The sequence below is a fragment of the Erpetoichthys calabaricus genome, chromosome 1 (genome assembly GCF_900747795.2).
Source record: "Erpetoichthys calabaricus chromosome 1, fErpCal1.3, whole genome shotgun sequence".
NCBI lineage: Eukaryota > Metazoa > Chordata > Cladistia > Polypteriformes > Polypteridae > Erpetoichthys > Erpetoichthys calabaricus.
In genome coordinates this window covers 63,706,832-63,719,977 of record NC_041394.2, presented here as the reverse complement: position 1 = coordinate 63,719,977, position 13,146 = coordinate 63,706,832, and the positions used below count along the sequence as shown (strand labels likewise).

The following is a 13,146-nucleotide window of genomic DNA, read 5'->3' as shown; positions in this document are numbered from 1 at the left end:
CGTAGCGTTAAGCCACGGAAGCTGTTGTAGCATCCTTGAACCTTTTGTGAAAATGTTTATTTGATGTTTGGACTTCAGGCTTCACAGATTCTATAGTTTATGCCTACATTTTGTAACATTTATTACTAAAATATGAAAATGTTTCTGTTTTAGCAATGTGTTTACACAGATTACTGTAGAAACGGAACACACATGAAATGCATGTATTCCAAATAGCGATCTATTATTTTCATTCTAAAACTCCAGCAGTTCAGTCACTCCCAGATAATCAAACAAGCCATGAGCTGGGAAAACTTACTGAACGTTCTGCGACGGTGGGGGATGGAATAGCCGGCTGCTCGCTGCTCCTCTTAATCGGCACATTTAGAAGACAAAAGAGAGGTGAGAACGGTTTTAAGGTGGGCCGCATCTACGAGTTTTTTCGTAGACTCTGGTAATTCTAGTGTTAAGGCTGCTGGTCTGAAGTCATTTAATGCTTTTGGACAAAATGTCACAGAGCACAGAGCAAGACAATCCTGCTGCCGGTGATCTGAAAGCTCAATAAATAATATGGAATAGAAACTAGTATTACATTTTTACATCACAAATTAAAAATAATGACAATAACCACAAAATTCCGAGTCTTAATAAGAAATAGTAAATACGTATGAATAAAGGACAAAATGCTAAAAGATGTAATGAAAGCACAAACAATGGTAAAGAGTCGGGGACACCACTCAGAGACTCCGTATGATTGTAAAAGAAAAAACAAGACAGTTGTCAGCAAAAATGTTAGAATGTCTTTTCAGACTTATCCCAGTGATAAGAGGCTAATGCAGGAGGGCAGGCAACAGAAGTGGCATCAGTGTCTTCCAAGAGAGGAAGAGAGAAGGCATTAGACAATAGCACCACCGCAGGTTCATTGGGATATTACCATCATCAGATCCCATATACAATAAACAAATAGCAAAATTTGTGATATCAAATACCAACCTAAAAACAGAGAGGGTGAATTGTGAAAGAGGGTACGAATGCCATCTTAATTTAAATATGGGGTGGAGTGGTGGCTCTGAGGCTAGGGATCTGCATAGATAATTGGAAGGTTGCCAGTTCAAGTCCCGTAAAACGCCAAAAGTGATTCTACTTTGTTGAGCCCTTAAGCAAGGCCCTTAACCTGCAATTGCTCTGTCCTGGTTATGATGTTAATCTGCATCCAGCTCTGCATGTAGGCCCTCCAACCCAAAAGGAAAAACCTGGGGGTTGGTGGCAGAATTGGCACTCCAGCCACCATAAAAAACCTCACACTGTTCCATTTCACCTGAACTAGTGTGGTGCTGAGGTTCTTGGCTGCATGGCGGCACTCGGTTCTTAATCTGGGATTCTGAGTTGATTTGTCATGTGGTGGGTTTGGCAATGCGCTGTATCAGTATGTGCTCCTAACCTCTCACTCTCTCTCTAAGCAAATATGCTTTTCACTGACTTTTAAAAGAATACATTAAGTCATCGGATCTAACTATTTCACCTGTGGCATGTAAAAATCTTGTTGGAATAGAACAAAATTTTCAACATAAGTGGACCAGAGTAGGGGGCCTGGAGTGTAATGCTGCACAAGGTTACTATTGTTGTCTGGTGCAAGACCGTTTAAAGTTTTACAGGTTAGGAACAGGTTTTTGCATTCAACCTTATAAGACAAAAAATAGCCAGTGCTGATTAAATAGAATGGATTTTATGTGCTCACTGCTACAAATGAGTGAGGACTCTTTGGGCAGAGTTTTGTACCAGCTGGAGCTGGAGAAGTCAGTGCAGGATGTGATGAGAGTGTGGACAAACACTGATAAGCTTCTTAGTATTAGAAGAAGATGGCAATAGGAAAATGTGGGACATGTTAAAGGGTTGGAAACCTTTCTTAATGTTATTTATATTAGCTGAATAAGAAGGGAAGAAACCAAAAATAATAAATCATCAGAAGAGGCATCTAGTGCCAGTTAGAATGAGTTTTGGTTTGTTACAATTTAAGTTTAAAGAGTTGTGGTCCACGCTGCATTTAATTTATTTAATACAAGGCATAAGCCAGGTGATATCTGATGGATATTTATAATACTTACTAACCCTAAAACAGACCTGGATATCATCTGGCAAAGAAGTACTATACTAGAAAAGCAGAAAGGCAAAGACAGAGCGTTGTTTGACTCTAGTTAAGTTGGACAAGCTCTTGCCAAGAGTGGTAACAGCCACTCAGCTGACTGGAAAAGGTGAAATGTCCAGAATATTAGAAAAAGAAAAAAATATCAAAGTGAGGAGGGTTGTACTGGTTTACCATTTTTAAAAGTGCATAAGGTACTCCATTAGATAGACAGGGATGTATGTGTTGTATTAACCAGGCTCTGTGAAGTAGCTAGAGCTTTGTTTTGTCTTTTTTATTTGTTAGTTTGATCATCTTTATTTATCCCCAACTATTTGTGTCATTATGTTGTTATTAAACACCATCCATCCATCCATTATCCAACCCGCTATATCCTAACTACAGGGTCAGGGGGGTTTGCTGGAGCCAATCCCAGCCAACACAGGGCGCAAGGCAGGAAACAAACCCTGAGCAGGGAACCAGCCCACCGCAGGGTGCATACACACACACACACACACCAAGGACAATTTAGAATCACCAATGCACCTAACCTGCATGTCTTTGGACTGTGGGAGGAAACCGGAGCACCAGGAGGAAACCCACGCAGACACGGGGAGAACATGCAAACTCCATGCACTGAGGACCCGGGAAGCAAACCCAGATCTCCTTACTGTGAGGCAGCAGCGCTACCACTGCGCCACCATGCCGCCCTATTAAACACCATTTTATTGTAATTCTTTATCCTCCTTGGAATTCTTTGTGGGTCAGCTTACTCTCCCCCCCTACAATTTGTACATATGTAAACTATAATTTGTGACCTAAAGTTTTAACTTAACAACAACAAATTACTACATCATAAAACTGAAATTAAGTTGTCATCTCTTTACAGAGTCTGCGTCTCAGCAAAGCACAGGTGAGAAGGTCTTCCTTCACTTTGTATTTCTATGACAGCAAATGTCAGCCAAACAAAGCTGTGAGTACCATGTTCATGTAAGGGCATCCGTGCTGAAACTGTGTCGTAAAAACGTTTTCCTTCCTATGAGAAAAACTCCTACCTGCTCTTTCAGAAAAATGTGTGTAGGTACCCTCAGCGCTGTAGTCATTGTAATGTATATACAATGGTGTTATAATCTGTGTGTGTTATTAATTTGATTTTTTTTTTATTGTTCTGACCTGAATTATATAATTATATAGGTTTTTAGGTGAATGAAACCATTTATGATAACAGTTTTTGAATCTAAAGTTGTTTTCTACATGTTAATTATTTTTGCATCTTTTTCCAAAGCCGTTTTGGTTTTCCTGTGCACTGCAATTTTGAGTAGTGGTTGCCACAATATTGCTATACAGCATTCTGTGCAGATGCTCGATGCTGATGGCATCACTGCCACAGAATAAAAGTTGGCATCATAACTTGCTGGTTATCAAGGTGATGCAGAAATTCCTAAAGAAATCTCTGCATTGTTAGTAATAGTTTATTGCAATTAGTGTTTCAAACCTACTTTTTGATTTTTGGGTTAGAGTATAGATTTTACGAAAGACAGGACCGACCCTTAGTTAGGGTTTTTATCAGGTTGAATTTTTGACTTTCTTCTTATGGCCACCTCAGTTATTGAAAGTTTGCCATTCCTCACAGCAAGCATAAGAGTAGGATGGTTTACCCTTTTCATAACAGCCACTCTTTAGATTGTAGCAGATGTAGCTGCTGACATTTTTATTTATGACGTGCAGTCTCTCATTGCTTTTAGGCAGGCAGAAATACATTTCAACAAGGCATTGTCAGTGGCTGCGGTGGGTTGGCGCCCTGCCTGGGGTTTCTTTCCTGCCTTGCGCCCTGTGTAGGCTGGGATTGGCTCCAGCAAACCCCCCTGACCCTGTAGTTAGGATATAGTGGGTTGGATAATGGATGGATGGATGGATTGTCAGTGGGAGCAGCTAGGAGGAAAATTGTTGCATAAATGGGAGGAGGTAGATTTTGTCAGAGAAATCAGGGTTGATAAGAGTTTTTTGAAATTGTTTTATTTAAAGGGACCAGAGAGATTTTTTTTTCCCAGAGGTACTAGGAGAAGAAACTGTATTGAAAAGAAGAGATTGAATACCTAAACACATAATGCTGGTGTCATTTTAAGCTTTATATGATTTTAAAGGTACGGATTTGTTCTTGGACATGCTTGAATGGTTCTCTTTTACATCTATCAAATTAAGTATTGCTGGAGGGTGCCGAAAACAGCTTCACAGTTTTATTAGAAACATTTATGAATGAAAATGAAAGTGAAATGCATTTTATTATTTCTGTCTTTGCAGAAACAGACAGTGTCAATGAAACTCCTGCTTCTGGTAAGAACACGTTTATTTTTTTATCATTAAGTTAACTTTCAGAAACTCTCAAACATGAGATGCTGAACATATTATACAAATATAAAATTAAAATGGTTATAAGTAACTAGCAGTATGTACATTTTGCAAAAACAGTAATACAGATTTCTAGAAATGTGCACAGGAAATCATTTTTTGCTTCTAATATTAAATAGAGTGGTTTGCAGGTTAGGGTAGTAGTAGAGTGATGTACCATGTTAGCTATTTATGGATGCAATGAGAAGTGAAACAAAATGACACCAGAAGAAAGGGCCTGAACTGCCTCAAAAGCTTGGATATTGTAATCTACTCAGACAATACAAGATGTCCTTTTGCTTCACTTCCCATTGCCGTCTAAAAGTGCAAATGTAGAATGGGCTGGCATCTTTTTTCCAAGTATTCACATTGTGGACTTTGGTTCCTAAAATGTTTCAAGAACATGCTGTCAAGTGACTATAAAAAGCTATGTGTTTTATTTCATAGCAATCTATTTATATTAAAATTGACTAAAATTACATTAAGCATATCCCAAGCAGCTTACAAAAGAAGTCAACATAATCGAGTAAATGTAAGTCTAAGGGACTGTTGGGGAACAAGTGCTACAGGACAAGGTTACAAAATGTATTGTCTCAAGTGAGAAGTTTAAAACAAAATGAAAGCAAGGTTCATTTCCTTAGTTACAAGAACGTATCAAAGCCATTATCAATTAGACAGAATTCACAAAACAAGAGAGTCTTCACATGCTTCTGAAACACACTGAGGGAGTCAGATGTTCAAATGGAGGTAGGCAGCTTGTTCCACCAACCAGGAGCTACACATGAAAAGAGTCTGAATTGAGATTTGATCTCACAAATAGATGGCATCACTAGATGCCTTTCACCAGCAGATGTAAGCAGTCTAGAAGGAGCATATGACCACACAACTGTCTCCATATAAATATATACTTTAGGTGCTGACCAATTGACAACTCTGTAGGCAAGCATCAGAAATGAGAACCAAATATGTGCCACCACAGGAAGCTAATTTATTAATCTGAAAAGATTAATGGCATGTGCCTGCCTCAGCTGGTTGAACACAAGATGTGCCAATAGATTCTGAATGATCTGCAGCCCCTTGATGACACACGCCAGTTCTCCTGCCAGTAGAACGTTGCAGTAGATCCGCTCTCACAAGTCTAACAGTTAGGCCAGGAGTGGTGCTTCATACTCTGTCACAAATGGTCTAAGCTTGCAGATGTTGTGCTGAATAGATGTATGAGCTGTGACAACACTTTTTTCTCTTCAGTTTCCTTCTAAGTATTTTATTAAACTAAACAGTGCATGATGAATACACACAGGTGTAAGTGAATGCATGCTAGGCTTGAGAACCGCTGGTTCCCTTGTCATTTGTATCTTGTTACTAATGAGAAGCAATAAAGTAAATGCGGCTGTTTAAGACTAAATTAAGGGTTCAAAATAATAACAAGCATGACAACTAAAATGAAGCAGAACAATGTCACTTGAGCAATAAGTGCTTCATCAGCAATAAATGACTTCCCATGAAGCAATTGGCCTGGGACAAAAACCTGCAGCCACTGCAGCCTTCCAGGACCGACATTGCTTACCCCGATATAATGGCCTGAGTCTTCAATTAAATGAAGTTAATTAGCAGCAAAAACTGGTCACTAATTAAGAATGAAAAGCTGTAGCTACCATGTCCCTCCAGGATCAGAGTTGGGCACCCCTGGTCTAAATCACATATAAGATCACCCAGTTAATAGCAGGTAGCAATAAGTTAGGTAGCATCCCCCCTAAGCCTAACATTAGTTATTCTGTAATAGCAAAACAAATTAAAGAAGCCCATAACCATCTCACAGTTTTATTGTACACTATATATAATTTTAAATAAGAATATAGTACTTTCACTGCGGTGGGCTGGCGCCCTGCCTGGGGTTTGTTTCCTGCCTTGCGCCCTGTGTTGGCTGGGATTGGCTCCAGCAGACCCCCATGACCCTGTAGTTGGGATATAGCGGGTTAGATAATGGATGGATGGATATAGTACTTTCAATCGATATGAAATACAAAATGATTATGTATCAGGGAAATGATACAATATAATACATCCATCCATCCATCCATTTTCCAACCCGCTGAATCCAAACACAGGGTCACGGGGGTCTGCTGGAGCCAATCCCAGTCAACACAGGGCACAAGGCAGGAACCAATCCCGGGCAGGGTGCCAACCGCCGCAGACAATATAATACAAATATACAAATTCTCAGTTACAGTCCTATAAACTGAAACAGTTTAAGGTCACCATTTAACTTAATATACAGTACACATCATTGGGGTGTTGGAGAGGAAACCAGAACACCTGGAGAAAATGGATGCAGGGAGCATGTGTAAAACTGAAGAATATGTGACCAGGCTAAAAGGTATTCATTTAAAATAGAAATATTTTAAATATATAAATATGGCATAGTCACATTTTATGAATATGACCATGAGAAAATACAGTATGTATATATTGCATATGTGAAAATTTAAAACTAATTTTTGCTTTCACATAAAAACATCATAAATCTATCATTATCTATGTCCACTGCACTAGATTATCAAAAAATTGTTTACTTTAGCAGGCTAGGAAATAAAACATAATAGCTTATGTTTCCTCATTTATTTTTGGTAAGGTATCTTTTTGTAAAATTCTTCATTTAAAATGTACACAGTACTCAAACTCCTATAGTCATTCAACCTGTTAGGTGCTGTTCAGAATCCCTTGCTTTCCCAGAATATATAAAGCACTGCACTCTTCATTCAATGATCACTTATGAAAAAGTTTGTGTTAATAGACAACTCTACATTTTCCCAGTGTAACTGAGTGAACCCAAGTGACTCCCTGTCCAGGGCTGGATCATATCGTGCACTTGATGCTAACAGGATAGGGTTTGTCATTTTATAACTCTGGAATCAGGTAGGTGGGTCAAAAATAATTAGGTTGTTTTCCTTATTGAAAATGAAAAACTCTGGAATAGATGTGATGAATAATGTGTAAACAGGAAAGTACAAAATTGAAGAAATATGTTACAAAATAATATATGCTAGCTGGTGTCTCTCAGTCCCACTAGTCATTTTACACATCATATAAAACATGCCACATGTATTACTCTGACTTACCTATTTATGGATGAGAGACTTGACATGATTGTTTTGTTATCTTTGTTTCAACTGTTGAGTTAATTAGGCCACAAAGTCTTCTATGTTTCTGTCTTTTAGAAAAGGATGATGCCAATAAAACATCTCCATCTGGTAAGCACATCATTATGTAAAAATCATCTTCTCCTTCAGGTCTTTCTGCAGTGATAACTGAGCACATCCTTCCATCTGGCGCCATCTGGTGTCTCTAGGGCATCTCACGACTCAGGTTCCCCTGCTTACAGTAAATTTAATAATTGTCCATCCATTATCCTAATTACAGGGTCACAGGGGTCTGCTGGAGCCAATCCCAGCCAACACAGGGTGCAAAGCAGGAAACAAACCCCGGGCATAACGCCAGCACACCACAGGGCGTGCTAACACTCACACACCAAGTACACACCAGGGACAATTTAGAATCACCAATGCACCTAACCTGCATGTCTTTTGCCTGTGGGAGGAAACCCATGAGGAGAACATGCAAATTCCACATAGGGAGGACCCGGGAAGCGAACCCGGGTCTCCTGTGAGGCAGCAGCGCTACCCACTGCGCCACCGTGCCACCCAATTTAATAATTGTATTATATTTAATTAATTTGATCACTCAGTTGTCATCATCAAAATGTCTCTTTATCATTAACATGCAACAGATAATTCATTGAAATGTTAATGTCTCTTCTCTGGTGACTATCCATTCCAAAACACTCGGATCTTCTTCATAACATTTTAGGAATTAGGTCACAACCTCTATGTGCTGTTGCTTGGACAGATCAGTAAACAAATATTTAAATGTTCAGCAACAGCAGACAATGTAATCCATTGGTTTTCCCTGATGAAGGAATCTGCCGTGTCAATGTAGGCTTGTGTGCACAATGTTGAACGTCAACCAAATCAAGCTTCATCGGTGACAGTTGTTCTTCCCACTTTTAAACTTTTGCTGAGTCATGCTGTTTTCATATTCATACTGAGCCAACATTCTTTGGCCAGTTCCAACATGTTTCACTCGCTCTGCTCAAAGAAATCTCACTATGGCGTGTTGTTCAACTATAGTGCAATCCTGTTGTGGAGGGCCCAAATTCATTTGAACTTGGATTCAACTAGACTAACGCAGAGTGCTGCACTGAGCATATTCAAACTACCCATAAGCCATCGCAAACAAGTTGTATTGCGTCAGCTTCTATCAGGTTTCTGTTATTTTCAAATTGTGTTTAATTTTTGATTTACCCTCATGTAATTTAAGCTGTATTACAAATGGTAGCAAGTGGAAACAAACAAAAGCAATAATTAAATATATTAATTATACTATGTTAGATAGTTAGTGGAGAGATTAAAAAAATAAAAACCAAACACCACTGGAGAAACCTCCGGGGTTTTGTAATGAAAATTCCATCCAGGCCCCACTGGACAGAGTTGTATATCTAAGATACATAAAAAGAATTTTAAAAAATATACTGTCATCAGGAAAATCTTTTCAGAAATGGAGGATTGTGACATTGCGGATCAGCAACACGATACTGGGTCCCACCTGGAGCCTCTTCATCCCAGCACCACCAATAGTCATGACCGGGTTGAGATGAGCAGATGAGGACAAACTCACTAAGCAAGGGGATGGTGAAAAAGTGCTTCTATTGAAAACAATTCACAAAAGGTGTCCAAAAAGTGTAGTGCTCCAAAAATTGTCAATAAATAAATAATTCCATAAAACAAATTGATGAAGGTTTAAAATCCATCACAAAAATATTTCATTAAAAAAGAGATTAAAACACAGAGTGGGTCCTTTCAACCCAGGAGTCACCTAACCGGCAGATCAGCCCACCTGCATCACTCCTTCTAGGCTCATGCCCCTGTAGCCATCTCTGGCTACTGACAGGGCACCCCATCGAGCCTCCAACTCCCTCTGCCAGGCTTGCGTCCTAGTGGTCCATGGCACCACCCGCAGAATGCCTCTCTCACCCTCTCATTTTCCTGCAGCTGCTCTACCTCCCTCCGGCAAGTTGCTACGACTGAGCAGCACTTCGGCCACTCCAGTGACCATCAGCCCCCAAGCGCCGTCCGCACTCTCTGAGGGACTTTCTCCTGGCTGTCTGCCTTCTCCACCTTTCTTGCGCTCACTTGCACTGGATCTCACCCTCACTCCTGCCCATTTTTTTACCTCCTTTCTTTTGTCTCTTTTCGATCAGCTTTTTTCTTTGGAGTCTCCTTTTCTATTCTCTTTTTTCCTTCTTGTTCCAACCCATTCTTATAAGACTTGGTGGAAGCCATTACTCTACCAACTCCTCACATGGACAATGAGACGGCCATTTATTTATTTATTTATTAAAACCGACCACTTTTTCTGAGCCACAGACCCACTATACCACATTGATCAGACAGATTTATCTGATAAGCATAATGCAGAAGGATTTCTCTAAAACTGGGCAGATGTGTTTTGGATTTAATAATCTACTATTTAATACATTGTAGCTGATCATCTATTGAAACTGAGTGCTGTGCAAAGGATAAGCATCCAGACCCAAATTATTGTATGTACTGGCGATACTTTTTAATTTTTTTTTTTTTAAATGGTACAGGAATTTGGACAAAATGTTTCTTTTATGTGTATTTGTAAGTTTTAAGATATAACATGTACCTAATTATTAAAATTAAAATGTGTTTTAATCTGCGGTGGGCTGGCGCCCTGCCCGGGGTTTGTTTCCTGCCTTGCCCCCTGTGTTGGCTGGGATTGGCTCCAGCAGACCCCCGTGACCCTGTAGTTAGGATATAGCAAGTTGGATAATGGATGGATGGATGGATATGTGTTTTAATATGAAACATTAGCAAATAGTAGGAATTATTTGTAATGAAATTCTGAGCAAAGTACACAGCATGTTTTCCTCTATTTTGTATTTCTTTTCAGACACAGAGGAAATTGACCAAAGCTCTCCATCTGGTAAGCAAAATATCTGTGCATCTGTGAAATCCAAGGAAAAATACAGATCACCATATCACCATGCAAAAACATTCCCTCTGATAGGAAGAACGTATCCTGGTGCTATTTGAATGAAACAAAGCTTGTAGTTATCGGAGAGTGATACTTTTCTTCAGGATTGCTTTTATTTTGGGCTGAATCCTCATTGAGATTTTAAAGTAACAAGGGAGACAATTTTAGTTTTAGAGGTCAGGAAAACCGTTTCTGAATAAATACTGTACAATCATAGTTGGATAGACAAAGTAGCTAATATAACTCCTCAAATCTACTATTTAATTGGGGAAGGGTCTGAGGATATCCCAATACCTCATCTAATAATTCTTTCTATTTTGATCATAATATCCCAAATCTGACTGTTGCTCTATTTTATCCAGATTTATCAGCCTGTCGCAAAGATGCAGATGCAGTCTGCAGCTACAACTGTGGTCACCATCATGATAAACCATAGTTGACAGTTCCTGTGTTTAAAATACATCTTCCCTCTCATATCTCTGGGCCCCTGGCAGTTTAAATAGAGTACAAGGCCAGCAGGGAAGCTGGTATAAACTTTTATTTACTCAACATTTTCTAATTTGATGTTCTCAATGTACCAAAGCAAAGCAAAATGATTGTGGAACCTCTCAACATTACAACCTGGATGGATAACAGCACTTCTTGTTAGAATTCTAGACACCCAATGTGCCTAGATGGTTATGTGGGTTTTCAATCTTGTGTTGTGCTCACAAGTTGATCAATTTTTGGATGGTCTTGATGGGATGAGAGACACAGAGCTTTTGTAGAGCCTCTGGATTTACACTAGTCTTATGCTTCTTGCTGCCCCACTTGGTCCAAAGGAGCATTGTAGTTTAGTGGCCAACTCCCCTTTTATGACCATGCCCCATGTTCTTGTACTAATCCTGGTAAGGCACAACCTAAGTTCTTGCTCTTCTACCCTTAAGCCTGGGCTAGAGTAATCATGTGTTTTGTCTTTGTAGACCCCAACCAGTGGTTAATGAGCATATAAAGGAGATCTCAGGTTCCTTTTTTAGCTTGTTCTGGAACCTGTTATATGGTGGTTATATAGTTATAAGGTTATATGGTGACTAGAGTTTGCAAGCAAGTTCTTATCTATTAACTGGATAGTTGCAGAGTAAAATTTTCTTCTAAATACTTAAAAGTTTTCCTGATACATTCTTTCTTACTGTAAGAATGCCACTAAAAAAACCTGTTTATCATATGAAAGCAGAAGTCCAAAAGGTTATTATCATATCATACGTTGAATCTAGTTGAGGGTTGTAGAGGGCCTAAGCCTATCCCAGTAGTTTTGGACTGGAAACGTGAAATTTGGTGACACATGTTGTAGTCTCTACCTTTGGCTTCCTATTATTAATATAACACATGCTATTCATTGGCATTGCAGAAATAAAGCACAGAGGTTAGCCCTGGCCCACACATTTACACTGTTTACTTTAGAATGAATATTTAAAAATGTTATATTTATGCTAGCTTCTTTCTTTTCTTAGGGAGCGGCCAACCAGCGAAATCCAGTAAGAATATCTTGATAATCATTAATTATATTAATTTTTAGTGTTATTTTTCATTTTGCACCTTTAAATGCTTCGTTTACAAATCCATGCTATTAATACTGTATGTTATATTAGCTAAAAATGCATTTCAATACTGTGCTAACAATAGTCAACAGTGACACTAAGTTCAATCACTAACACCTCCGGCTCAGTTATGACACCTAATCTTAAAAATTGCTTTGAAATTAGCACAAGGAAAACATTTTAAGGAATTACCTGTGTGATAGGAAGGGACCTTTGTGATAGCCCACAACATACAGAAGCACATTATACACAGTAGGTACAAGAAACAAAAATAGTTCAGGAAAAAGGAATTCTTGGAGTCTACAACGTCTAGCTCTTGAGACAAAACAACAAATCTGCAGCTCTTATTTACATAGGTTTATTTATGCCTTCCTATCAGGTAGTTTGTCTTGTCCACTTTGAACCAGTGTTCCTCATCTCTCCTTTTCTTCCTCCCTCTTTTTTCCACTGTTTCCAACCCTTTCTATTCACCACTTGAGCCTTTGTTCAAACTCTTCTCCTGACTCTGTAGGCTCTTAGCTATAAAGCAATTCAAAACACTCATTTCTCGTTACTTCTGCTCTGATATGGTTGAACTAAGTGGGAGGATGCATGGGCATGGGAGGTAAATATGGTCAAAAAGGCTTGTGAGGGTAAAAATCAGGAGAACAAGAGGCAGTGACAATTAAACAAAAATAAATTGGAAGTCAAATAACAGAGAAGAAGTTCTGAAAGCTGTTAATTCTTAACAGAGTCTTTAAATTTGTGTTTTAGAGGTTATCCACAAGCTTACATGTCACTATAGATTTGACTTTTATGCTGTTGTACAACTTCAAAGCTATTTCTCCTAGCAACAGACCATCGCGTCTCGATGACAACACCACAAAACAGTGGTGTGGGAAATATCAAACCACAACAAATTTAAACAACAGCAATTACTGTATTTCTATATCATTTTTTCATACAAACAATGTAGCTGAAAGT

At 38.9% G+C, this 13,146-nt stretch overlaps 1 long non-coding RNA gene across 1 annotated transcript; it reads left to right on the top strand.

Moving 5' to 3' along the window:
• Positions 1 to 7,701: 7,701 nt before the first annotated feature.
• LOC127525963 (uncharacterized) lies at positions 7,702 to 12,124 on the top strand. Its single transcript, XR_007933574.1, has 3 exons — positions 7,702 to 7,740; positions 10,523 to 10,555; positions 12,097 to 12,124. It is a non-coding gene; the product is annotated as an uncharacterized LOC127525963 (long non-coding RNA).
• The last annotated feature ends 1,022 nt before the right edge of the window (positions 12,125 to 13,146 follow it).